We start from the raw sequence: 27,701 nt of genomic DNA, 5'->3' as shown, positions 1-27,701 counted from the left end.
CAGCATATTTTTCTATATGTATTCAATTGTATGCCTTTGGGTTGAAAAGTAGCATTTTTTTTCCTCCAACTGTCTCCAAAATGGGATCATCCAAGGGTATCATGAATAGCTACCCTCAGGAAAACACTTGAGTTTAGTCTGCAGAAATGCGTGCCATTCACAAAGACAGAATATGATTCCATTCTCTTCATGATTTTCAGGAGAACTTGTCATATACCGTAAGTGGTTCATATCCTGCAGGAACAGATTGTTCAGACAATCTGTGCAAAAGATACAGGGAGATGTTTGCAGAGTTGGAAACACAGCTCTTGCCATTCTGGGCCTGGTACCTTAGCTACCCTGCTTATCTACAACCATGAAAGAGAAATAAGAGGAAAAAGAAATTAGTCTTTCCAACAACTTTATTTTGTCATTCAAAACAATAAATCTCTATGTACAAGAGAACATTAGCAGCTTGCACACTCAGTAGATGACTGAAGTCAAACACTATTTGAATGCTAAGATGTAATCTGCTATTTAAATAATCCATCTGTTATTTAAATGACCTAAAGCCATTTGTTATTTATAGCAAAAAGTAAAAATAAAAAAATAAAATGAAACAAGTGAATTTAATTTATGTTTGGGATTTAATCAACCCTCCTCTTTTTGCCAAGAGCATTTTAAATAAAATCTATTTCTGTAAATCAGAGATTTTAACAGAATAATTTGCTTAATGACTGGGGACAGAATTCTATCTCGTGGCTTCAGAAAAGATGGAAAAAAATTGGTCTAAATTGCTCCTCGAAGAATCCCTGAAATCTACTCACAAGCTCCTAAGCATCTTTCAGCTCATTTCAGAAAGCTGCTGAAGTAACCTGCACAAAAAGGATACAGAAATTACTAGACCATTATGGGCATGTCTTTATTTTATTCAGAATGTTCAGGTTAGAGGAAGAAGAGCCTCTGAATGCCTCCTTTGTCCCAAGCCACGATCCTTAATAGCACTTACCAGGGTGGCAATAGACAGTACATTTAAGAAAATTTCCCCTCTCAAATCTCAGTTCTGAAGATGGGAAGCAGAGAGCTTCACATTTCTCCTTGGAGACAACATGGGTCTGCAGGGGAGGAATGGATGCAATAGTTCATCAATCTGTTCTCTCAAATAATTTTCCAGACCAGATATCCCAAATCAGTGGCCAGGGCTGGAGTTCCAATGTTCTCTAGCCTTTCTATTCCATGTGACCAGACATTACTCCAAAGTACTATTTGCTGCTATCCCCCACATAAGGATCTCTTCTCCCACCATTTGTTTCCAGACTTGGGAACATATCATCCTATGCAGCTTACTTGCTCCCTGTCAAACTGTTCTCTGATGCTGGCACTGTCAATTATCTTTCTACCTCATTATGCTCATGCTAGCAGAGACTCCTGAGATGCAGTTACTGTCATTCTTCCTGATGAGTGCTGTGTTTTGGGTATGACATCTGCAGATTCCTTCAAAATACTATTATTATCTAATCTTATCTTTGAATGATGTAGATTGGAAGGGACCTTAAAGATCACCTAGTTCCAACCCCTGCTGTGAACAGGGCAGCCACCCACCAGATTAGGCTGCTCAGGGGCTGTCCAACCTGGCCTGGGGTGCCCCTATGGATGGGGCAACCACCGTGGACCATGGTGAGTCTATACAACTGGCAATTTTTTAATCATCTTGATTTTCCATGTTGACAGTTCGATTATTCCATTAGTATTGTTTAGCCATAATTGTACTACCTCACTTCAGCTTTCTTTTAAGAATGTGAGGTGTGCCCATGTATCAGAAGGGGCCACAAGTCCTCATTCCTGTCTCCAACAGTGGCTGCAAGTGGAAGTTTGAGGGAAGTATCATATTTGTTCTGCTCTTGCTCTTCACTAGAGTTGCCTTTTTTTGGCAGCAGCTGATGGATACTGAGCTAAACAAACAGCATATAAGATAGCATAGCAAAACAAGCATGCACTGATGATTTTCTTCTGTTATTTTTCTGCTTATGCATTTCTGAACTAGGTTTGAACAGCCCTGAGGAACTCAAATCACTTTAGAAAGTTACTGGTCACCTTTAGAAAGTTAGTGGTATAATATTTTTTAAGACAGCTCATTGAGCTGAAGAAGACTGTATAATCCACTTTATGGGTCACCTGCAGGGTTTGAGCCTTCCGTGTAGTTCTAAGGGGTTTCACACTGTTGCTTCAAGTTCTTGCTGTTCTTTTTCTAATATTGCACTTCTATAACCATATTCAGCCACAGCACTTCCTTCTCATTGTCAGTCTAGGTGTCCCTTTTGGCATACTCTGGCTACAGAGATCTCAATTCCCATATGTTCTGCTTTTCTGCACCTCTTGCATATCTTTGTTCAGAAAACCCTAAGAAAAACAACTCAACTATACCTGTGACCTGTCTTTCACAGCTGAAAGCACATTAATAGATAAGAATTTGAAGAACATATTGAGCCTGTGTTTTGTAACTTCGGGATGTAAGAATAAACATGCTTCTGGTATGCCCATTTCCAGCATTATATGGAGCCCAGTTTTGATACTATCACTAGGTTGCATGTTGTACTGATCACAGACGACTGAGATTTCAGAGTATATGACTATCTACCCAGTAGTCACCCTTCTTGTCACCCAGTACAAAGTCTGCTGTGCACAGACTGGAACAAAGGTGCATAAAGGAAATCCTTCCCTGGTGATTTCTGCCCTTCTTCACACATGGAGTATTTCACTCTGGAGAAAATATTTATTTATTTGTTAGTATGGTTTTAATTGTTGATAACAACTCCATTGTATTGGCTTCTCTTGTTTGGTTCTGTGTGTTCTGTTTCACGTGTACTTCACAGCTGATGATGAGAAGCTGGGAAAAAAGTAGTAAAACCAGGGAAGATTACATCACCCAAGTAAAAGGAAAAATTCACTATCATTTGCTTGAAATACTAAATGTGTTAGGAAAGTGGTTCTGTGCCACAGAAGATGAATAGGAGTTGACTATTCACTGTCTCTTCTAATACAAAATACAGGCACTTTCACCAGACTTAAAATAGACTGCAGCTCTTAACGATCAGGACAATAATCTCAAGATAAAGCCAGAAGATTTTCATCATTTCCTCACCTTCACTAAAATATAATTAGCTGTAGTGAGTTCAGATGTCATTAAGAAGGCTCTGATTTAAAAAACAAACAAACAAAAAAGCAGTATTGTTAATACAAAACAAAAAAAAATTGAATTTGTTGAGAAATTCTCTGAAATAGAAAGGAGACGGGAAGCATGAACAGCAAAACATCTTCAGTTCCCCAGAAGTTTGCTTCAGGAGTGGTTGCTTAGTATGGAAGCAGCCAGAATACTGAAACAGACTTCCTACACTCTAAGAAAATGGAATTTTCCTTCCTTGCATGCGTACAGGTTTTCAGGAGAAAGTGTAGTGATCACATCCTCAACTGTTTTTGACAGGAAAAGATTTAAGTTCCAGCCACAGGTTAGGTCCCAGACTAATGATTTTAATTGCTCTTAAGAGATTGCTTAAATGACATTTCTAACTGAAAGGTACTGTTAGCATTCTCATTAAAATGATGTCCTTCAAGCTATTAATAGACACCAAAGAGGCAGTACGTGTAGTTATGGAAAATCATTCAAAGCTGAGAAAATATTTCCATTTTTATTCTGTGTCAAAATTAATAGGAATCATAAAATTAGACTTGTGAATAATTCAGGTTATTCCTAATATAACTCAGTCAATTTTAGCCATCTGCAAGAAGAGAGGTTTGTAGTTTAGCTGGAAAACTCTCTTCTTATTTTTTTTACACTTTAAATCTTTGCAATGTATATGATAAATATACTGAAACAGGCATTAAACATTCCTGTAATATAAGCAAGTATCATGCAACCACCAATCCCAAGGACCCATGCCAAAATGTGAAAGTACAAGATTATTGTTTATCTTTCACACTAAAAAATGCTGGCTCACAGACATGAGGAAGAGGGCAAGAAAGGAAGGCTCTTTAGTGAGCAAGCTGTGAGTCCTAGCTGGAGACATATCTGCCCAAACATCCCCAGAAAGAAGAGGCTGAATATTCAGCAGGAAAGTGAGGATAAGCAAGAGCATCCAGAGACAGGAACTTGGAGAGTCTGAAAGAAGCCAAAGAATGGCATTCATAAACCCAGATGAACACCAATGATGATATGATGTTCTGTAGCTCAAGAGGTATTTCACGGGATCATAGAATCATAAAATCATAGAATGGCCTGGGTTGAAAAGGACCTCAAAGATCACCTAGTTTCAACCCCCCCTGCCATGGGCAGGATTGCCAACTACTAGATCGCGCTGCCCAGAGCCAGGTCACCAGGATCACCATTACCAGGATGCTCCAGGTAATTTCAAGGATGACTTGTATGAAGGAAATGTTTTAAACATAGTATCACTCCTGTGTTGGTGTGTGAGAACCTGGAGTATTCTACTGATCCGGGGGCTGCCAACCTCATTAAGGAGTACAGATGACTTAACTTCGGTCTTTCAGATCAGCAGGAACAAGTTCAAATCTGTAGAAAGAAAAACATATGTGTGATGCAGAGTTGCAAATCCACAACAACGATATGAGTAAGGTGGCACACTGAGGAAACCACATGAAGCTGGAAGCTGATAATAAAGTGGGCATTTTCTTAACACTCTAGATTATTATTTTTTTTTAATAGTTTGTTAAGGAAGTATCAAACTTCTCACAAAACTCGACATTTCTTCAGGCTGCGTAACTGATTGACACCATTTCATTTATCAATCATCAAAAGACCATGCAATTATGGTTCGTTTAAAGAAATGAATTCTCCAGTGTACGTAGCTTCTTAGGGGTTTACACATTGACAAAAAAACATGTTTTCAGAAGAAGGATCTGAACCATTCTTTATACCACAGTTATTTATTGTTTTCATTTTCTCAGCATTTTCTTCAGGTTATAAAAACAGACAGTTGTGGGGATGCACAAGCAGGCATAGGCGCTAATTCCTTAAATAGGCAACCATTTAGTTATCAGTCTGTCTCAGCATATCTCAGTCATAGGGAAATTCAAGATACAAAGGTCTCTGAGGCTTCTTGAAAATAAGTAGTTTGGTGAGGGTTTGCAAATTAGAGTCCCCATTGCCATAAGGCCAGAGTCCTAACTCAAACAACTGTTGTTCTCTGATCTGGTCCATCTGCCTGTGTGTGTCTGCCAGCCAGCCAGTGTACACATCACCGGGAGCTGCCACTATCCCAGCTGGACAGAAAACCTCATTCGCACTGCTCACTGAAAAACCACAGTGCCATAGAAGGTTAGTTGCCTCTGGTGTTAGAGAAAGGAAAAGAAAGATGTACAGTCATTTGGAAAAAAAGAGAATTGGGACTCTTGCTCTCCAAAGGTTTGGCTGCTTGTCTACAAGCCCATCTCTGACAAAGCACATCCACGTAACTGAGATTGCTGGGAAACAGCTGGATAAGAGCTGTGAAAAACCTCATCTGGGACTTCTACCCCTATGCCTTCCACCTCTTGGCTTGGTAGCTACACTGGTCCCTGCCTAAGCTTGTGCCTAACAATGTATCTTGCAGACCCTGACCATCTATCTTGCTGGTTTGGCATCAGGTCTGTCTCACCTCTGTGGATGAAATGTACTCATTTTAGTAAAGCTGAACGTACCTGGAACACAATGGGAAAAAATACCACTTTCATGATGCCTAGAGTTGAAATCGCAATTCAGGTGTTAGTAGATCTCTGGAACTTCTTGCTGTAGCATGCTGTGAGTGAAGAAAGTTGGCACATATTTAAAGGAAGAATGAGCAAGTACTTGCATAAGAGTTCCTAAGCAGAAAAAAACACATCATGATCAGAGAATCCCCTAAGATAAAAATAGCAGGAATCTAGGGATTACTCAAGGGAAGCGTCAAATAAACTTGCGCTTTTGTACACAATTAGGGATAAGATGGTCAGTTAGGAAGGCTTTTCATCTGAGGTAGTACTGGCATGCCTGTGTTCTTAATATTGCTGTGCTTAGATTTGCAACAGAAAATTTGAATAGGTCTGCAAAGAGTAGACACATCTACCACAGCAGATTTTGTTACAGTCACAAATACTATGTATATATATATATATTTCACTGAACCAGCATTCCAGTGGAAAAAAATGTGATCATTTCTAACAGCTTGAAGATATGCATCAACAGATGGCACCCAGAGCTGAGCAACCACTTGCGCTTGTCTTTCAGCTTCCTTGCGAAGATGATGAATTGCGTAAGAGCAAGGCATTAGTCATAGTTAATTACATAAATTGCAATGAGACCACCCCATTCACCCTCCTAGAAGGGGGCAATTCCTGTTAAACTGAAAAACCTGTAAAATTAGTAACCACAGCTGGAGGCAGGATATCTCTCTGGCATTGCTTCTCTCTCATTGCTGACAAACTGAGCAGACCACAGTAGATCTGATATACAACTGAGTGTCCTACGTGTCCATGCATCTAATCAGCTCCTAGACTTAACAGCAATATGCAGCTTCAAAGGAATAAGAATCCAGGCTTGAAGTGTCAGGTAATATCTCATTTCCAGGTATTTAACCTCATTTCTAAGGCACACCACACCTACCAGCTTATGGAGTAGTGAAGCAACCAAATAATTGCTTAGAAAGCTCCCATGTGAATTCATCACAGTGCTCCTTAGCTGTCGAGATTTAGGTCAGGTTACACACCAGGAGTTGCTATGCCACTAAGGAATTGACCCTGGATGAGGTACCAGGTGCTAGTTTTGCGGCTGCAGCCAGCAGGGAGCCTGCAGCAATGCTCATCCTTTGTCAGTTGCCCCAGAAATACACGGCAAATGCCTCAGCACTCTCCTTCCTATGTCTGAAATGACTGCTGCTGGCATTTCTCATGACCTGGTGGGTCTATAGCTGTCCAAGGCAGGGAGGCAGGTTTAATGGGTGGCTTTCTGTCTGAGCTCCCCGTGATGGAGGAGGGTTCCCCTGCACTCAGCCCAGCTCCATACTGTTATGCAACATTTCTCTTTCTGGTCTTGCTTCAGGATCACTTGAAAGTCAAACTGGGAAGCAGATCTTGTGATGGCATCTCCTTTACCTCTCCACTCTGCCTTACTCCCCTCTCCAAAAGCTGTTCGGCTTTGCTGACTCCAAACAATAATGATAGTACACAAAACACAGCCTCACTTTGACTAGCAGTGTGATTCCAACTGCAGAGAGATGCCATGAGGATTAGTTCCCTGGAGGGAGTGAGCACAAAGCAGCTGCCTAGAAAAAGGAAGAGGTTGGTAGTGAGATGCCGAAGCAGAATGTAAAGGTCTAGGAGTTTAATACCTGTTACCTTGCAGGATTCCTGTCACAGACTTTGTCTTCTATAATAAGAATATAAATACTCTCAAAAAGCAAAAATGTGAATAAATGAAATTACAGTAGCAATCTCTACGTCACTGAGGGTAAATGAAAAAAATTGTGCACAATGTTACCATAACTAGATGTTGCTGCACAGTGCACAAGATAGTACAGTTCCTCGCTCTGCTGCAGACTTGGGCACTTTCACTAACAGCTGGCTGTTGTTCAGTCACCATGCACATGTATTTGCACAAGGAGGACAGAGGAGCAGAGAAACAGTTTCCATACTGAAAAAGGTGCTACTAACAATTATTCAGCTTGCTAAATAAGCTCACTCTACAAATTTACCACCTAGAAAGCAGTGCATGTGTGCACTTGTGTGTTTCTGTATGCATATACCTACATGCACACACATACATGAACAGCTCAACTAAGAGGTTGTAGCAGCTCCAGATGCGACAGTTGACTGACTGAATGCTCAGCGGACTTATCAGCACATGCTCCCAAGGTAAACTCTCAGAGGAAAGATGTTTACTTACCACCTCCAAGTCCTAAACTGCTTTTGGAAAAAAAAAATAAAAACAGAGAAGAAAGGCTTAGTAAGACCTGTTCACCTTGGAACTACCCCTTTCACAGCATCTTCCCTGCTGGAGTATCTCTTTTCACTTCCTTTCATTGGTATATCCCAAAACTCTTCTGAGAAGCACTGTCTGCTGCCCCAGGAAGCGCAGTTACCACTTACGTACTAGAGGAACAGGAACAGGTTGGTGCTCACACCTTGCGGCTATCCATGCACAGTCAAGGAGAAGTGTGCTGGGTGCACTATGACCCCTACTTCCTATACTCACCTGGACTTTTTTCCCAAGTGTTGCTCACTGAGGGCACTTGCACAGAGTTCACAGCTGCCAACACAGCTCCACCTGTACTGCATCAGAAGGGGCAGAGAGGCTGAGTCTGCACAAAGCTCCTTCTGCACCTCACTGAGAAAGGCCTGACAACAGATGGTTTTAAAAGCAGCCCTTTTAGTAAGATAGAGTAAAAACAGAAAGAGAACCATCACATAAGTCTTACATTGTTTCAAACATTCAGAACTCTGCATTTGTGTGGTATTGGGCAGACCCTGATGGATTTTCCCATAGTACACTGTGCTGATCTCATCTGAAGAGAACTCCATTTCTTTCTGATCCTTTAAGATAATATATTATTCTCTTAGAAGAACACAGCTTTATTTATAAAGAATTTTTGCATGAGAAATTCCCATTGTTCTTGTAGATAAAGGCAAGGCCATTGTGAGTATAACAACTGCTGGTAGCAAGTGAGATCTGGCAGCAGGCTCCTCTGTTACAAGGAGCTGGCTGCGTTCATTTGTGTGGATCATCATCTCCTTGATGTGTAATGATCATCCCACTGCTTCATCTGCTTACAGTTTATATTTCTCAAAAGTGTTCTAAATTATAGATTATATTAGTAAGCTATTCAGGAACTAGAAAATTTCCTGACAGGTAAAAATGTTACCTCTTTCAAAGCACCTAACCATGTGCAAGCATAGTCTGGCACAGAGCACTGCTGCGTGTTCCCCTGTTCCTTCAAGCAGTTCAAGCTCTGAGTACATGGCCTGTTTAAGATCTCTATTCCTCAGACACATCTACAAGACTCCTAGTACACCATCTAAACTTTGAGATCAGCTCTGCAGATTCACCTGACTGTCTTTTGACTCCCAGTCCGTGACTAATGCTGACACAATTAAATTACAGCATTGCACTCATCTTCCTTTCTTTATTTAAGCCTACCTGCCCAATATGAAATACAGTCAGTGCTCATAAGTCTGACAAAATAATTACATTACCACATCTCTTGCTTGTTAGAGTTATTCTCTTCGTTTCTTTCCATAGAAACATAAAACTCTCCCAGTTGTTCTGCTTTATAACTCCTGAAATCATCTTGATTTCTAATATTAGATCTGTGCCACATGGACATTTTTCATCCTTATTCAATCCCCATTGGTAAGACACCTCATCAATAACGATATTGGTACAGCACCTCATTGCTGGAGAGGAAGAGGATGAGAAGCCTACCGGGAGAAAGGTCTTGACACACTTCTGAAAGCACAGCAGGAGGTAATTGTCTACAGGATTTATTGGTGTCCATTCAATGCCAGGATCAAGAAAGCTGACCCATACTGATGTAACCTGCTACTGGCTACCTCCAGACCTTTTCTTCTGTTACTCCTTCTCTATGAGCTCCAACATGTCATCATTACAGGGCAGTATTCTTTAAAGCGCTGTCAGGAAATGGCACATGGGAGCATCTTTCTACCAGTACCTTCTCCAAACTTCTTCCTGCAGAAGGAGCTGGTCACCTGAGGAGGAGCTAAACTCCTAGATAAAAAGGCCTCAGTTTTTATAAGTCAGTTTCTTACTGGCCTTGTTCTGTCTTCAAACGGTTGCCTAGACAAGCACGGGCATTACTAAGCAGGGGGAGAAGCATTAAAACCAAAGATCCTGGTTCCAGACACAAAGGGTTTGTCTTCGCCAAATGAGGACCCTAAAGTACCTGTAAGCACAGTTGACTAGAGCATTTCCATCTCTCCAAGTCATATCATGATTTTCCAAGAAGCTGCTGTTATCCTGTAAGGCATTACCATTTATGTTAGGGAGGTAAGCTATTTACTGAACAACTTTATCTTTCTTTAGCTAATGGTAGTTTCTACTGCTCATGGTTGGGATGGAAAGCCAGGAGATGCTAAATGCTTCAAGAAGTAGCAAAAAATGAAAAGAAGAAATAATAATAATAATAATAACAGATCCAGCGAGCTGAAACTGCATCATGGTAGAGCTTTACTAGACATGAAGAGATATTTTCTAGTGGCATTAGAAATACCTTTTAATGACAAGGAAATTCAAATTCAACCTGCCTGGGAAAGAAAGATTCTCATTACAGGAGACGGAAAGAGAACGTTAGAAAAATAAGTGTTAGGAGTACTTCAGAAAGGACCAATTCTGCCTTGAACAACAATAGATTAGATCACCTCATGGTAGATCATGTGTACCTTCAGAGACTGCACATCAGCTGTCCCATCTCTGTTCTCTGAATTACAACTTTTGACACCATAAAGTAGACAACAATGCAGCTGTTAAATTGTTTTACATGTATCCATACACTCTAGTCCTCATATATCATAAAGGCCAAGAAACAGATAGGCTCTGCTCTTATTTCTGATGTAGTCTGTAATAAAGGAACCACAGGACCTTTCTGCAGAAGTCATACAGAATTGTTTTGAGGAAAGATGTCAGCAAATTATGGCAAGATTTGTGGTGGCCCTACAGCCCAGTGCAGATGAGTACATGTTACAGAAGGATGCATCACACATGGCACTAGGACAAGAATGAAGAGCTTTTGCTCATGGACACCCTACCTAGTCACCGTGACCACAGTCATAGTTGAATTCCTTAAGACAAGTTGCTGCAGGGAGGAGATTGCCAAGATCCCAAGAGGATGTCTTAAGGTCAAGACTGTCCTGTGAGAAGTTCCGCCCTCTTCAGCCTGACTTTTTCTGGTACAATAGATAAAAGCTATAAGATTTTGTCTCTCTCTGCAACAGACCCATTCCATAGGGAAGGGAGAGGCGATCTGTGCTGCTTTGGGGAAAAAATTCAGCAGAATTGCAAACGAGGCACTAAGCACATTTTCTGGGAGTCACATCACGAACTGATGGCTGGGACCTGAAGGCCTTCTGTACAGCAGAGACCCCTAGCTTCAAGTGCACCTGACAAGCAGAAGTAAAAAGGCCCCAGGACTATGACACAGGCACCCAAGCCCTAGCCCCACGGCAGGATGTACATAAGCATCTCTTTATGCTTTTAGTTTATGAGAAACTTATGCCTTGTTCCCAGGCTGCGAAGTTAGGTGTCAGACTACGGAAAGCCTCCCTTAGATGGATTCCAATCGAAATTTAAATTGAAATCTCTACAGGAAGATGCTGTTACAAGAAAAACTTTGTGAGATCCTCATATTTTACCCATCAATACCTGCTCCTCACTACCACAAATGGGCAGATCACGAGACAGAAAAAAAAGACTCCTAGAGAAGAAACTCTGGCAGGACAGGGAAAAGGCAAGGAAGGGACTTAAGCCACCAGAAAGATCTGCTCAACTCATTTTGTTACAATCCATGCAGGCTCAGAGTGCTTATTACTCGTTTGTTAACAACACACAATTAGCTGGTTGTCAGCAAACCATACATTCACAAACAGCATCAGCACAGCAATAGGTGAAAGATGATGTGAGACCCTTACTAAGTGCTTGTAAACACCCACCAGTTTGCAAACACACTTCAAACTCCTGTCCCCAACACGGCTTACCCACCCACACAATCATGTGGTTATGTCCAGATCCTTCTCAGCCTCCAGGCACAGAATGTGTGGATTGCATGCCATCCCCACTCCCAGCAAAGTGGTTTCTCTGCAACACAAGTACACTATTGGATGTAAAGGTGCTTGAATTTTAAGTGCATCCAGACTGCTCCATACACTCTGTGCACACTCACACTGGTGGGAGAACTGCCATATGGTCCTTCTACACGCCCAGGGCTGGTCCCCATGTGTTGCACTCACTGTGCACCCCTTAAGATGCAGTGCAGCATCTGGTGGTGGGAGGCTGCTCTTCCATGCCGTGCTGGAGGCAGAGACCAGCAGGGCTGCTTCCTGCACTGCCAAACCTGTTTTGAATGCTGCTCTGATCTCACAGCTGCCCTCCCAGGGCTCCCCCACCATCACATTTTCACAGTTGTTTTCTACTTCTTTTGTAGCTAAATCATCATCTGCTGAAAAAAAAATGAAACTCTTTATAGTCCCCTGGTTATCATTCAATCTGGCTGGTGGTCCTTCTCAAGCTGACTTCATCACTATTGCATTTGTTGTGGCATTGCCAGCCTTCGAGAAAGCTCCCACTCAACACCTACAGTTCTGCTCCTGTTACACTCACACCTCTGCCATATCAGCTGTCAGTATCAGGGCCACATTGTCAAAAGGAGCACTTGCTTGCCTCCTCAGATTTTTGTATGTAAACCACCCACTGCATGATGGAGTCAGGCTCACCACAGCCACTGCATACTGCTCATGTATTTTTATACTGGGCAAACAGTTCAAAAGTGCCCGAGGCATCTATAGTGCCTTCTGAGATACCTTATCAAGTCCCTCTTTACTATGCATGAAGAGCAGAAAGCAGCTTCAACACTGTACTCGGCCATCTTTCATCACTGAGCTTTGTTGGAGTTTAGGTTTGAAAGACCTAAGGTTTTGCCTCATCTCCATGGTGCTCTGACTCCTTCTCACTGACACCCCAGAGCCACATCTCTTACCTCTGATGTTGTTTACCACTGTGGCATCTCCACTGTCATCCCTGTACCCCATCTCTTATCATCCCATGCTTGTTATCCTTGACACAGCATCCTCTATCCCCACTTTTCAAGGCATGTGCTGCCATAGCAAAACTCTATTTCTCTGCACTGCATTATGTTAGAGAGATAAAATCATACACAGGTAAAAAGCAAAAAACTGTAAACCAAATCAGCCATAGGCATTTGGTCAGTTAGGTAAAATGCTGTTACAGCTGAATCGTGTGAAACAAGTTGCAGGTACATCAAGATAAGTCCAGGCAGTGCAATCCTGGTAGGTCTTGATCCTTTCAAAGTTAGTAAAAGCAAGACTGTATTATAAGGCCACAGTAAAAGAGTGCAATGTAAGACTGGCCAAAACAGCTCATGATCAAAAGTTCACCTGGCCTAGGGCCTCACCTCAAGCTATGGCCAGAAGCGGATATCTGCAGGACAGTTCAGGAGTATGGGAAGCATGGAGCAACCCTTCCTTAGAATGTTCAACCATCTTTCTAAGGCCTGCACCTCAGTGCTGCCAGAAAAGTAAAGTAAATGCTACATGCCCTAAGGGACATGGACGCTGCATTTCCAGACTGTGCAGGGAAGAAGAAAGCTAAGGATCAGTCATAAATGTGATACTTACATCTTTTCCAGGGGAGAATAAGTGGAACAGTTGTTCCACTTGTTCCAGTCATGTCAGGGAGATCACCCAAAAAGGAGTTCTTTGGTGTTCTTCAACTGTTGCTTTTAAATCTGGGTAGTGCCAGGATCTGCATACGGTGCTCTGGCTGAATTCAACTTATGTGCTCTTTAAGGACAGAGTTATCCTAACAGACAGCAACAGCTCAACAGAGGGGACAGGCAGAAGTGTCCAGGGCTTATATTTGCTGCCTATGCATAGCTGTTTGTTGGCAAGATATTGGAGGTAAGACCTGAATTTCAAGCAAGGGTGTTTTGTCAGACTCACACCAGCAGCTGAATTTGAGCTGAGGCTAAGAGGTTATTCCTCATATACTATTGCCTTTTGCTTCTTTAAACTGTGCTTTCACCACCACTCCTTATTTTGATTTCCATGCTGAAATAGATGGAGCAAACGTATAGCTTGTTTAGGTCGCAGGAAGCTGAGGTTGTAATCTCCTGTTTGGTGCTTCTTGCACAAAGATCATAATGTAAAAGGTAGAAAACTCAGTGTTTCACTTTCAGAAGGAATCTCCCTGTGTAACTGCAATGACAAACGGAGAACGTTCTCTTCTATTTCGCACCTTTGCTCTGAGGTGGGAAACAGCTTACTGTGAGGAGGGCAACTTTTAAGTCTTGCACCATCAGCTTGATACAGTCTATGAGTGAGGTGGTTTGGATCCAAAGGAATTTTGTATACCAACCAATGTATCAGAAATCACAGACATAGCAGGATTTTAATGCCCTGGATATAAAAATACAATAAGGTGTGATGGTTGTCATGGTGAATTTCCATCACACTGGGCACTAGCAGATACTTGAGAATAATGATTCAGAAGTTGAAATGCAATATGTTGTTTCAGAAGGACGTATTTTTAAAAGCCACTTTTTCCCTGTGTTATATAATTTTAATTTTTTTGTTATTTTTTTCAGATTGTGTCCCCTGATTTACCATGGCAGCTTAAAAAATAGACTGAATGTACATGAATACCTTATTTGTAAAGAGGCAAATCCCCTCTTTATAGACCCGCCAACAGATCTCATCTTCCTGAACCTACGAGCTACCAGGAGAGACTTCAGATATCTCTAGTATTCCTTGGGCATGACATAAAATTCTAATGCATAGTTCACCTAAAGAACAATAAATAATAACGGTTCTTTCTGAGAGCAGCATCAAGATTTTTTTAACTTTGAAGAGGAATTCTGAGGACAAACTACAGTTTACCTTCAGAAAAGGTGGGCTGGATTCATCTACAGCAATAACAGAGATCATCTGTAACCGTGATGGTTGTACTCTGATTTTGTCATTCATCCAGGCTTGTGTGATGATACATTCCCTTGAAAAATTCTCAGAATTGTTACTTGCACTCTAGAAATTGCACTGAAGACTGATATACCCTTCCATGTTATCAGGACTTTACTTCCTGACTAGATCCTGAAAGTGGATTAGAGCTGGCATGATGAGCTGCATGCATGGAGGCATCTGCCAAATGCAAATTCTCATAGCCATAACGATAACGATAACGATAACAGCTGCACGATTCTATAACATTTGGCAACATGGGCAAGGATGCAATCCATCCACAGGAGCTGACCATTGCTTTTGCCTTGCTCTGCATCAGGGTGTTCTTATCATGAACACAAGTAGAACTTAAAGAGTCTCTTACCAAAAATAGGAATTAGGGTCAATATTTCCAGATGTGTGGCAAGCTGATACTTTATATACCAAAAGCCTCTGCATAAACAGGTAGATCTTCAGCAGTGCTCCTATGAGTAGCACGTACTTTTCTCTAGCAAACATCTCCAGCACATGCAGACCATGCAGACTGTGCACACCTCATAATCTGCCAAAGCTCCTTTGTAAAAGATGTGATAAGTCAGAAAAGGAACCTCTCCCTCTTTCACCTTTCTCTTGCTCTTCCACCCAATTCTGGTGACCAGTGAGGAGGTGAAAAGAAAGAAATCTGTTGCTGAAGTCAATTTCAATACCCATATCCTTTCCTGGCGGAGACTTGCTTTAGGATGTACAACAGGTTGTTAGCATGTGTGGGAGCAACAGTTTCCCAAAATATCCCAAAAATGAAGCATTTGCTCTTGAGTTGCCTTGGAACTTAACTTGTCAGTATGTATGCATCTGGGATAATTTTTCAGACTCCCCACAGGAAGGTAGCATTACGCCATCCCACTGCAAAGGGAAAGCTAAGGGAAACACCCTTCCATAAACTTGCGTCTCACACCAGCAGCGGAGTCAGACAGAAGGAAATGAAATCACCCTACAGTTTCCATACTGGCTTCTGAGGCTGGGGACTAGCCCACAGCCCTGTTTCACCAATGGCTGAGTGATGAGGTGGTGTCAGGATCACAGTTACTCAACGAGTGATTTGCCAGGTCCAGCACTTTGCTCTGGGTGGTGTCTGGAGCAGTCAGAGGCGGTGGGGACCAGACTTGCCAGGAAGGTCTTAGTCAGACATGTCCAGGACTATCACTGCAGAAAAAATGGTGTCCAGTTGTCTAGGACCTCATGAGTTCTGATAGCATTTCCATTCACATGTTACCACGCAGCCAGTCCCTCTAAGTGAATTTTCCTTACCTCTTATTAAGTGATTACACCACTTTTCAGTAAACTGCTTCTTTGTTTGATCAGATAGTATGTTCTACAAGAAAGAGACATTTTGCCTCTCAAAGTTCATTTCAGCCCTGCCAATTTTCATTAAACATTTTAATTGAGCTGCAGTATCTTTGTCCTGAGAATCCCTTTCTTGCTGAGGATAATGTGTCTAATGCAGGCAGTTCAAATGAGATAGTTATTTCTTGTAGGTTTAAAATATCCATGCTTCTCTGGTTGTATTACAGCATGCTTAGCAAGGTGGGGGTTTATAAGGAGAAAAGATAAATATTTTTTAATTAGGTTACCCAATAGGACAGGAAGAAACAGGGCAGTTTTTGGGAGCAGAAGTCCTTCTCTGCATTTGGGCAGTCATTTGGAGAGGCAGAGAGACACTGATTCAGAAACAGACACAAACAGAGACAGACACAGGAAAGGGAGAGAGAGAAAAGAGAGAGGAGGGGAGGGGAGAGAGGAGAAGAAAGACGAGGACGAAGGCCTGAGAGTTTACGTGTTATTCTAATTACATCTCTGTATTTCTGCATACTTCCACAATTAACTGTGTGTAAACCTATCAAAGTCCAACCTCATTTTCCATAGATATTTCTGTTCTGCCTTCAAACTATTTAAGGAGCTTAATTTTTTACTTTTATATGTAAGGATCAATTTTTAGTGCCACATTCTTTTCAGAAATCAAGAATGTCATTTGAAATTCTCATTAACTCCATCCATAATTTCAGTTACCAAGGAAGAAACTCAATATTCCAATGAGATCTCCATGACAGATCAAAGACAGCTGTTAATATCTACTCGGTATCAAGGTTAGCGGCTGTTCACAGAGGCTTGCAAAATAAAATAAAGTAAAATAAAATAAAATAAAATAAAATAAAATAAAAAAGATGTCATTAACCCCTCACAGGCAATGCATGAACTAGAAGTGGTGAGGAATAGGGTGAAGGAGTGTATTTGCTCTATGAATGTTACACTAGAAATCATAATAAAATCATTATTTACTCATATCTGGAAGATCCAATTCTGGCAGGAAGAACCAACTGTCAGATGTTAAAGAGTTTTAGTAGGAATATCAGCTCCCTCTGTGGACCTTAGCAAATAATTCAGAGTAAATACAATAGAAGATGATTTTTATCTTCTTTCTTTTTCTTTCTGTTTGCAAATTGCCTTGAGCAGCTTACAGTTAATTACAGTTAAAGCCAGCTTCTGCTGCCCAGAAATAGAGAAAGATTTTTAGACTTGGAAACTTTCTTCAACCTCCAAAGAAAATAGAGATAATCATGTGGGATTTTTGTTTGTTTGTTTGCTTTTTATTGCAGGTTTTTTTCTGTGATACTTTTGAGAAGTACTTCAGGCTACAGTGGCATAGCAGGAAAAAAATCCAAGGAAAAAATCATGCTTCATAACTGCCTTCCATCAGATATCCTCAAATGAAAAAGATAATCATTTTCAAGCAAACAGTTTTATTCACCAGAACAGGTTCAGTCCAGGCAGACTTTTCTGCACAAGTGAAAAGCTTGTGCAGTAGCCCCACTTAAACCTCTTGAGCATGAGCACACACTTGGGTGCATTTATATACTAAAATCATACATGGAGATTCAGTGTGATAAAGGGAAACAGAAAGTCATTCTACCATATTTGTATGGTTAACCCTTGGTTATTTGGTGCTGTGAGGGTGCACAGGAAGCAGAAGGAGCAGGCAGCTGGAAAGGGTACTTACCTGCAGAGAAATTCACATTTAGAAGGCATCCAGGCAGGTACGTATGTAGTATGATGAGAATTCTATGTTTTGATGAGAGATAGATATGCTCTTCATATGTTTTTCCCTTCAGAACCTTTACCACCTTCATAGCATCCTTTGAATGGTCTCTAATAGCTTTATGCTGCTGTTCTTAAATTGTGGCACCCAACCTGCAGGCTGTGCTGGAGATGAGGCTGCACAGCACAGAGCAGAGGGGACAAGCCCTCCTCGTGATGGGCCTGCTGCACCCCAGGTATGACTGGCCCTTTGGGCTGCCATGGCGCACTGCTGGCCAGTGTAGATATATATGTATATATAGATAGCTAGCTAGATAGCTAGACATAGATATATATAGATATATATACACCTAGATAGATAGATAGATAGATAGATAGATAGATAGATATAGATAGATATAATTACACATCTATATTATATATATATATATTATATATATATAATGTATATAGATATCCATATATCTATATCTATCTATATATATATATCCAGGGTTGCACCATACCAGGTACAGAATCTGGCACTTGCTCTTGTTAAACTTGATGTGGTTGGTGATTGCCCACCTGTTTAACTTGTCAAAATCTCTCTGCAAGGCCTCTCTGCTCTTGAGGGAGTCAACAGCTCCCGCTAATTTGATATCATCTGCAAACTTGCTTAGTGTGCCTTTTAGTCAAGTATCCAGACAACTTATGATAACGTTTATGAAAAGAACTGGCCCCAAAATGGAGCCCCATGAAACCCTACTAGTGACTGGCCACCAACCTGGTGTAACTGCATTTATTACAACCCTCTGAGGCTGACCTGTCAGCCAGAAGTTCACCCACTGCATTATTTTTTGCTCATCTGTATGCTGAACATTTTTTTTCCAGACGGATACTGTCCAGGAGGATACTGTGAGAAACAGTATCAACAAACAGTATCAAAATCTTGGTCAACTGCCCATGTAACCTGTGCGTCGTAAAAAGAAATTAAGTTTTCTAAACAGGCCTTGCTCCTCTTGAACCCATGTTGGCTATGATTAATGACTGCACTGTCAATCAAGTGTTTTTCAGTAACTCTCAGAATAATCTTCTCTATTATTTTGCCAGGCGTTGTTGTAAGACTGACAGGCCTGTCATTACAAGAGTCTTCTTACCCTTCTTGATAACAGGGACAGCACTTGCCAGCTTCCAGGTTACTGGGACCTCTCTAGATTCCCAAGACCATCTAAAAAGACAGAGGCAAAGGTGGCATTAAACACCCCTGCTTTACCTAAATCTTTATTTGTGAGGCAATACACACCATCAAGTAACAGACCAATGTTATCTCTGGTCTTTCTTTTTGTGTTATACTGGTCACAGTGGGCAAGGCAGCCATGCATAACCGCTTCACTAAGACTCTGTTTTAACAAGCAACAAGAATGTGTGGCATTTCCAGTTAAAATCTGGAAGGTTGAAGTCACCCATAAAGACAAAGCTGATCTAAGGATAACTAGAGATACTGAGAAAGTAAGATATATCATAAGGTGGTCACACCAGATCACAGCCCTAAATCTGTTGTGGTTAGGCCTGTTCTGAACAGGTAGTTGGACTACATGATCTCTAGAGGACCCTCCCAACATAATTATATTACTGTGAATGGAATGGCCATTAGTGTGAATGCAGACCAATCATACAGCTAAGGACTGAGTAGATTTAGCTCAGTTCCCATTACTGAAACCAATTGCTTTGTCACCCACACTACTGCTTAGAACCAGTCCTGACTAGACTAGCCTTCAGGGAACACCCTTCACTTCAATGTCTTCACCAAAACTGCAGTGAGGTTGATATATGCCATGCTCATCCTTTGCACATCAGCAGTATGTTGCAACACAAAGAAGAAGAAGCAGGGTTAAGAACTGAGTAAGGGCCAGGTCCAACATGACTGAGGGAGCCAGGCTGACAGAGCTATTCAGAGTCAGCAGAGGATTTAGCAAGTCTTTGGGGGTATCAGCTTGAAACTTGAGATGGGAGCAAATGTCACTAGCAATTATCCCTCTGACTTTTGTTAGTAGGCAAGTATATGATCCCTGCAGAAGAAAATTATCTAGCTTTTATAACGAAAGAAAATATCTTAACTAGTGCAACCCTAGCTAAGACATTTCTCTTAAGCTTTCTGGCATGTATTACAGGAAGTTTCTTTTTCCATTTGGAAAGTTGTCCTCATTGGGTACCTTTGAGTTGTTTATGAGCTAAGATCTTGAGAACTTCTAAAGTGGTTACAGAATGTAGCTTCTAGCAGGAGTTTTGAAGGAAAATGCCATATGATTTCTTTTTTTAAAGCCTACAATTTGCTTTCTCTCTCTGGCAGGTAAGTGTCTTGCAGCACAGCAGGAAAGCATCTAGAATTCCAAGGGACGATCCTGACCTGAACGATAGAACAGAATTTCTCCCAGGGACACCTTTCTCCAAGAGCACATGCTAGGATGTCAGCCCTTCCTGCTCATCTGCCTACTTTTCATTATATTTAAACCATGCTGGTAACTCTGTGGCTCTGTGGCAGAAAGACATGAACAAATAATGCTGTTCTTGTGGCTCAAGAACAAATATGAACAAATTAACAAGTACGCATATTGTTTCTCTACACCAGTATGGGACAAAAATTGTAGCGTCACTTGTGCAGCTAATACTACTTACTGTTATGCTACTGTTGCCACTCCTCCTTGACCTATCTGTGCTGGATGCCAATACAAAAACAGAAAAAAAAAATACTCTTCCAAGTCTAAAGAGCTAAGCATTTAAGCCCTAGACAAGAAGCAGCATAGGGGAAGCAACAAGACATTTTAGGCAGTCAGTGTCAATGGCTGTGGTCTCAGCACACCACCAATTTCATCAGTGTCAATTGTACTAGGTTTTACTTCCTCCCTAGCATGGAGAAAACTCCTCTTTGAGAAGAATTAGGAGCGAGAGGAGCTATGACTCAGGAGGAAAGTAGAGATTTTGTCTGATCCTGCAGGGATGGGATTAGAAAAGACAAAGACCATTTTGGGTTAATCTTGGCAACAGAACTGAAGAGCGATGAGAAGTGATTCTACAGGTAGCTAAAAAGCAAGGGGAAGGCTAAGAAAGGAGTGAGCACGGCCCACGGTGACAGAAGACATGAAGAAGGCCAAGATATTCTATGCCCTCTCTGCCTCAGCCTGAAGTGAGACAAAGCTAGCATTCAGGGATTCCAGGCCTCGCAGATCAGAAGGAAAGTCTGGAGCAGGTAAGGCTTTAGCGGAAAGGGACTTTCTGAATTTACTTATTGGCCACTGGGTGTCACTGCTACTCCACATGCACACTAATGACGGCCGGTAATTGCAGTGACGGAGCAGGGAACAGGATGCTCGGCACTCTGGCGCTTGCTCAGGGCAGGTGTCTTTGTTAAAAGAACCGGAATGGCTTGAAGAGGGGTGAAAGTGAAGTGGAAAAGTCTTTGGAATAAAGCGTGCCCTCCATGAAATAGGAATGGGTTCAGAGAAGAGCACAGGAGTTCAAGGTGCGGTGAATGTTAAGCTTAGTGTGTGGAGAGGGTGTTTCAGGCAGGCCATCAATAGAAAAGCTGTCTCTCCTCTGTGAAAATAAGAACAGACCTGGAGAGATACACAGTTCAGGGGACTGTAGCTTTGCTGTGAGCATTACCCAGTATTTGCACTGCCATGACAGGACAGGTTGAGCAAGCTCTCACTCATACAAAATGCCTCTGTGGTATTGCCATGCCTCGGTGGTATTGCCTTACACGGGTTTTCTAACCATCAGTGGGAAGCAGCCTGGCCCTCGTAAGGCCCAGCCCTAGGTACTGTACCAGCCTGCCTCAGTCATGGGACAAATAGTCCAACTTGCTGCTCACAGTTCTGCCATTCCAAGTGACTGCTGGTGTACTCACGGGACACTTCCTGGCATCGTCACTTCCCCATCGTCACTTCCTAACCTATGATTTGCCACCTTCCTCCAAATGTGCATTTCCTCACTTGCAAAACACTCCCAATTCATGCCACAAAACATGATACCAAAGGTGCCCATCACTTTGCTGTGTTCCTGCCAAGGATGTTGCAACAGTTCCTAGCATCCCTCCCAGATGTAAGAATGACACTCTGACAAAGGGAGCACAAACGCAATGCAGGACTGTCATTCTGCAGTTGAATTCTTTAGCTGTACTCAGGCAAACCTCAAAATGGCATTCAGTCTGAGTGAGAGGGAAGAATTTACCCAGGTGGTAAATCAACACTGTGTAGCCTGATGTGAGTAACTTATACGCTCTAATGTGTGAAGTCCAAGGTAGCTGACAAGGCACGTCAAGTAAAAGCTCTTATCCTGACAGCAGTTTGGCTCCACAGCTGTAAAATATTCTCAGGAGCACTAAGACTATGGGAGATCTTAGCATCAGAAAAAATTATTGCAGCAGAGGAACCCAAAATATAGGAGTGACATTCTTCACGGAACTCAAACAGTACAGCTGTCAAAGCATCATAGAATTTTAGAATCATAGAATGGAAGGGACCCCAATGATCATCACGTTCCAACCCCACTGCCACAGACAGGGCCACCAACCTCCACATTTAATGCTAGACCGGGCTGCCCAGGGCCCCATCCAACCTGGCCTTGAACACCTCCAGGGATGGAGCATCCACAGCCTGTCTGGGCAGCCTGTGCCAGCACCTTACCACTCTCTCTGAGCTGTCACTCAACAGCAGCCAGCTCAGCTTCAGTGTCATTAGTTTGAGTCAGCTCAACCTTTCCCTCCAACACCACTTGTGTTTTATTTATGTGCGGCCTACGTTGGGATCTGCATTCAGTGACTAGAATAGTTAGCAATAAAACCTAAGGCCTTGCATAGTATTTGTATTTGAAAAACAAAGGAAATGGGGGAAAAATGGTAAATCTCTCATCCCATTTCCAAAAGTGGCACAATGTATACCTATCATAGAGAACAAGAGGAGTTAAGAAATGAGAGTCCTGGCCTAAATCCCCTCTCACCTCAGCCAGAACTCCAACTGTGCTTTTTCAATTTCTTTTCTTCCTCCAAAATAGTACTTTGTGCCCAGCACTGACTTACCCAGAAATTGCTGCCTGTGCTGTGGGTGGGTATCTCAGGGCGGGTGCCCCTTCTGTTCCAACTTTCTGACTGCATCAGGGAATGTGAGGCCGTAAAGCAAGGGCGGTGACAACAACTTTCCTGACGCCCAGCCTAGCTATGACATGCTTTGCTGAGAGTCACTTTCCAAGTGGAGCTCAAGCCAGGGGGCCCTAAAGGATTGATTGGTGCTACCAAAATCTTGACCCTCTCTCTGATGCACCTGGTTATTTCTCCCTATTACTTTGAGAGGACAAGTCATGCCTGACAGCCCATTCTCTCCACTCCCTCCACCTCCTTCACAGCAAGCAGCTCAGAAAAGGAGGGGACTTTCCACTGGGCTGGGCTGTCAGGTCTCTGCATAAACTTTGGCTTGCTGTATTCCCTTTGCACTTTCCAGTGTAAGCTGAAACTTCCTGCTCCTCCTGTCTGCAGAAATGAGGACAGCTTGCTGGCTCCTTGCAGCAAGATAAAGGAGCCATCCCCCGGCTCCACATGCCAAGGGAGGGCTCCGGTTGTGAGAAACATCATGACTCTTGTTTTTCTTGAATGTCTCCAAAGCACAACTCTCCCAGTGTCACATTTAATGTTCTACCTCTTTCAAGAGTCAAGACAAAAGCATGTTCTAGGCAATGCTAAGATATGGAACTGGGCTAGGGTTACAAGGGTTGCTCAGCTCCTGCAAGGTGAATCCCCAGCTGCTGCTTGTGCTCTGTTCTCTCCTTGGTTTTGTGGCAAAAGGAGATACGTGCAGGACAGCCACCCGCCCTTGGTGCATGGTGCCTGGAAGTAGAAAAGGCTGCCATACCTGTATAGCTGCAAGAGTATGAGAAGGTGGGCTGCAAAGATCTTGTACTCCCTGCATTCACAAGACATGTTGGTTTCTCAGCAGAACTGTGGTCCCATGGCACTGGCAGAAAGAAACAAAAGCAACTAAAAAAGCAAAGATCAATTCTGCACTTGGCCTCTGCAAAAAGGGGCTAAATTCCCTCCTCTTCCTGGTGAGGAAAGTATTCTAGAAAGACCTTCCAGTGCAAGTAGGGAGACCACTCTGTAGGACTGTGAGAAACACACTCATGTCTTGCCTGACCCTCTAACACAACCACCAGCTGTCTGCAAATGGTATTACAAACCCTGTGAATTTTCAATAAATTTCCATTTTGGAAAATAAGTCGCTGAGGGTTCAGAAATACGTAGGCTGAATACCATATTTGAGCACTTTTGTGGATTTTTGAAAAGCTGAGATGGGAGGAATGGTATTTGCCAGCTAGGCAGGAAATCAGCCTTGCCAGAACAAATAAAAGTCTTCAACATAATTAAAAAGAAAGAAACAAACAAACAGTCCTGACTCCCAGAAGCAAACTGAAAAGGACAGGAGCAGGTTTAGAGGAACAGTTAAACTGTTCCATTTTGCTAGAATAAGCTTTTTTGGTAATTTTAAATACAATTAATGGACATTTAAATAATCTTCAAGAAGGGAGCTGAGACAGTCCTGAAAATGCTGTATCTCTTTGAATAAGTTCCAGCACAGCAGTTTGCTGAGGCATCTCTCCATCAGTCTATAGTTTCTCATTCAGAGAGCATGGTGATAACTGCTGACTCCCCACAACATGTGGGAGACTTTTTTTGCACTGAACACGACTGATTTCTATCCTTTGCCTACCCCCACAGAAAGGATTTGCTTACATTCCCCTGATGAGTGAGGGACCCAACCAACTCCACTCTCCCTGAGGCATAGCCCAACATCAGAAAACCAAAGTGGTTTGGTTCAAGAACTTGTGAATTTCTCCATACCTGCCAAACTGAGGTTAGGTCCTGTCCACAGCCTTTCTCCCCTACAAAAATAGTCCCACATTCCCTCATGTGTGTGTGAACAAACTTATTCGTGTGTGTGTGAACAAACAAATTCATGCTGCCATGTAGGTAGCAGCCACCTTTCCTGTTCATCAGCAGAAGAAATCAGCCTTGTATGCTTCTCACAGTTCTACCTGGATAAACCCTGCTGTCCTGCCTACGAAGGTTAGCTTTATTCCTTGCTCCAGATGGCTAGTCATTTTGCCTTGCAGAATTTAGTTTGATTAGATATAAGATTCCATTTTCCTTGGAAAGAGGAAAAGAAGCACGTGATTAAGTGTGGGTCATGTGCAGTGATTCAGTGTGCACCAAAGAGCACTAAGAACAGTTAACAAATCATTCCATTTGTGCAGCAAGAGATCTCCTTCCCATGCTCTGATATTATCTCTGCTGAGTTTAGTTTAAACCCCAAAACTCTTGTTGAGTTTTGTTGAGTTAGGCATTTTGTCAAGGAAGGAAATATTGATGTTATGTGGACACAGCACAGAACACTGGAAAGAAAGAAACAGCAAGTTTTGCTTGAGAGTTTCTCTCCTTGGCAAGGGACTTTGAGCTTTCCAAGGATTAAAACAGAAATCTGTGATAAATGTTTCTCTCAAACTTGTGACATTTATTATAGACTCACTGTTGGTGTACCCAAAGTGATGCATGAAATGTTTTGCTGGCTCTTCATTCCTGGGAAGACAGGTGGATTTTCAGGGTACTCAGCTATATGGACTCAGACCTACAGTGGAGAGGAACGCTCTGGTAAGTAATTCAAGTTTCAAATTTCAGCTTTCATCTCACCTTAAGTTGGAAAGCACCATTTTGGAACTCAAGGATTTTTAGTTCCTATGGATTCTAAGCACTTTCTTACAATACCAGTCTGTCTGTCTTGTCTTGTTTCTACAAAGGAGATGGTCAAATAAAACTAACCCACAGTAGCAATCACAACTTCCAGGGACAATTTTTTTAAATTTTTTTTCTTAAATTGTTGGTAAAAGTGTAGCAATTTCATGGATCACTCCTTCAAAATCGTATTTCCTAGACGATACTACTCTGTTGAAAACATTCTCATCAGCTTCAGTAGTATTCACTACTTCACTACTATTCAGTAGTACAGAAAAAAGCCAAAGGCCAAGTTATTTCCCTTCCTGGCTATATATGCACAGTGGCATTCATGTTTCCCACTACAAAAGTGGCCTGACAGAAACCAAATGTACTGATTTGATTCAGCAGTGGAACTGATTTGTAGAGACAGCTGTAATTCTTTGGTTTCAGACACAATCTTAGCACAAAGGTATAAGTATAGGAATCATAGTTCAACAGAGAAGCTGATAACTGAAGTCCAGAAAAGCAGGACAAGATCCTACTATCGTCACTAACTTTTGAGGCAAACAGCTTTCTCTCTCCATGGCTTTACACCCCTCCTGCCATTTCCCACCCTTTTTTTTTTTTTTTTCCTCTTTGGAAAACAAGCAGCACATGAAAAGAGCTTGTTGTGCCTATTTGCAGAATTTAGTACAGCAATGACAGATTTCTGTTGGAGATTTCCAGTGAAATAGCACAAGTCATGTCTGCATGATCTCATAAATTCTTCGCTGGACTTCGATGGCTGGGTAAGTTCCTGGAGAAATCCCAGCTCCATTGCTAATATGTTTTGGTCAAACCACACAACCCGTTCACCTCATTTTAGAGACAAACTTCTTGTGTCACTATTTACTCCTCTGCAAATTCAAAGACTTCACTGTTTTTCTTACTGCAGACGCCAATCCAAACATGTTCTGGTAGATTGGGTATGATCACAACCTGCTGTGCCAGAGTTGCTTGTGCAGGGTGGGTTTGCCATTACAAGAGAGAAAACTGTCCCCGGAAATCTTCCATCACCCATTTTCTGACTGCAGAATGAAAGGAACAGAGGCGGTCTTTCAGTCTGCTGTTTGTCTGCTGCTTGCAACCTTTCTCCCTTCCAAAAGATTGGAACGAGGGTCACCAAGGGAAACAGTCTGCAGTCTCCAGCAGGTTCAGCCCTGCCAGTAGAGATTCCGCTATCCACACTCCATCTGTGTGACAACTGCAGTATTGGCCTTAACCTACAACAGAGAGGTCTACCTTTTTTTCCCCTTACTGGGAAACATTTAGGAGGGAATTTCACCTTGCTGGGAAAAGTCCCTTCCCTCCCCTATGAGACTGAAAAAAGAACAGAATTGCCTAGGAGGAAAAGAGGGGGAATGGAGGGCAGGATCAGAAGGGCAGAGTCCAGCCATTCTCTGACATCTCCTTAAACTCCTGCCGCTCATCCCAGGATATGACACTGCCTGCAGTGAGATAGTGCACAGGGGCAACCTCAGTGCAATAAAAGGAGTGGATTTCTGTCTGAGCAGATATGAAGAAGTATAAGGGAAAGCTGTCACTACGCTCCACTTCTCCTGCAGAGTGCAATCCTACCAGGGCAGGGTCACTTCAGCTTTCCATTCAGTTAGCCCTGGGAACGTGGCAGATATTGTTTGGCTCTTACCACAGTCAAAAAAGGATTTCTGCCCTGTGTATAAAGAAGGAATGCTTTGTGCAGAGTCACTTGATTTGTGGTTTGAACAACCAGCCTCTGAGAAATGCTGCCTACTGAACAGACTGTTCACACCATCCCAGGAGCCTGATATGGAGCCTCGAATATACACAGTGGTACTGGTGAAGAGGGAAGATTCAACTAACTATACAGGCAACCACTGCACTTTTTTCCTAAAGAACCAAATCCTGGAGTCACATCATCTGACTCACTCCTTATTAACGAAAAAAAGGAAAGATACACAAAAGATCCAAAAACTAAACTCAAATATGACAGTAAGCAGAAGGAAATGTATATTCCCTTATCATTTTTAAGTAAATATCAGGAGTTTTATTTGAAGAAGATAAGGCCTATGTGGATATCCTGGCTGTGTCCTGCAAGTCTCTACATTTTTTGCAGCCTTACCCACTAGAATTTTCTCTGGCCTCCCTCTATGGTGCTCTGTGGTTT

General features: G+C 42.2%; 1 long non-coding RNA gene across 2 annotated transcripts; it reads right to left on the bottom strand.

Annotated features, from left to right (window-relative positions):
- Positions 1 to 383: 383 nt before the first annotated feature.
- LOC121108280 lies at positions 384 to 23,150 on the bottom strand. 2 transcript variants are annotated; one of them, XR_006932452.1, is made up of 3 exons: positions 22,835 to 23,150; positions 5,674 to 5,771; positions 384 to 4,546 (listed from the first exon to the last, which is right to left on the bottom strand). It is a non-coding gene; the product is annotated as an uncharacterized LOC121108280 (long non-coding RNA). The 2 variants fall into 2 exon arrangements; XR_005842699.2 differs by lacking the exon at positions 22,835 to 23,150 and adding an exon at positions 8,099 to 8,185.
- Positions 23,151 to 27,701: the final 4,551 nt, after the last annotated feature.

Source organism: Gallus gallus, chromosome Z, assembly GCF_016699485.2.
Source record: "Gallus gallus isolate bGalGal1 chromosome Z, bGalGal1.mat.broiler.GRCg7b, whole genome shotgun sequence".
Lineage (NCBI taxonomy): Eukaryota > Metazoa > Chordata > Aves > Galliformes > Phasianidae > Gallus > Gallus gallus.
This window is presented reverse-complemented; position numbering and strand designations above follow the sequence as displayed.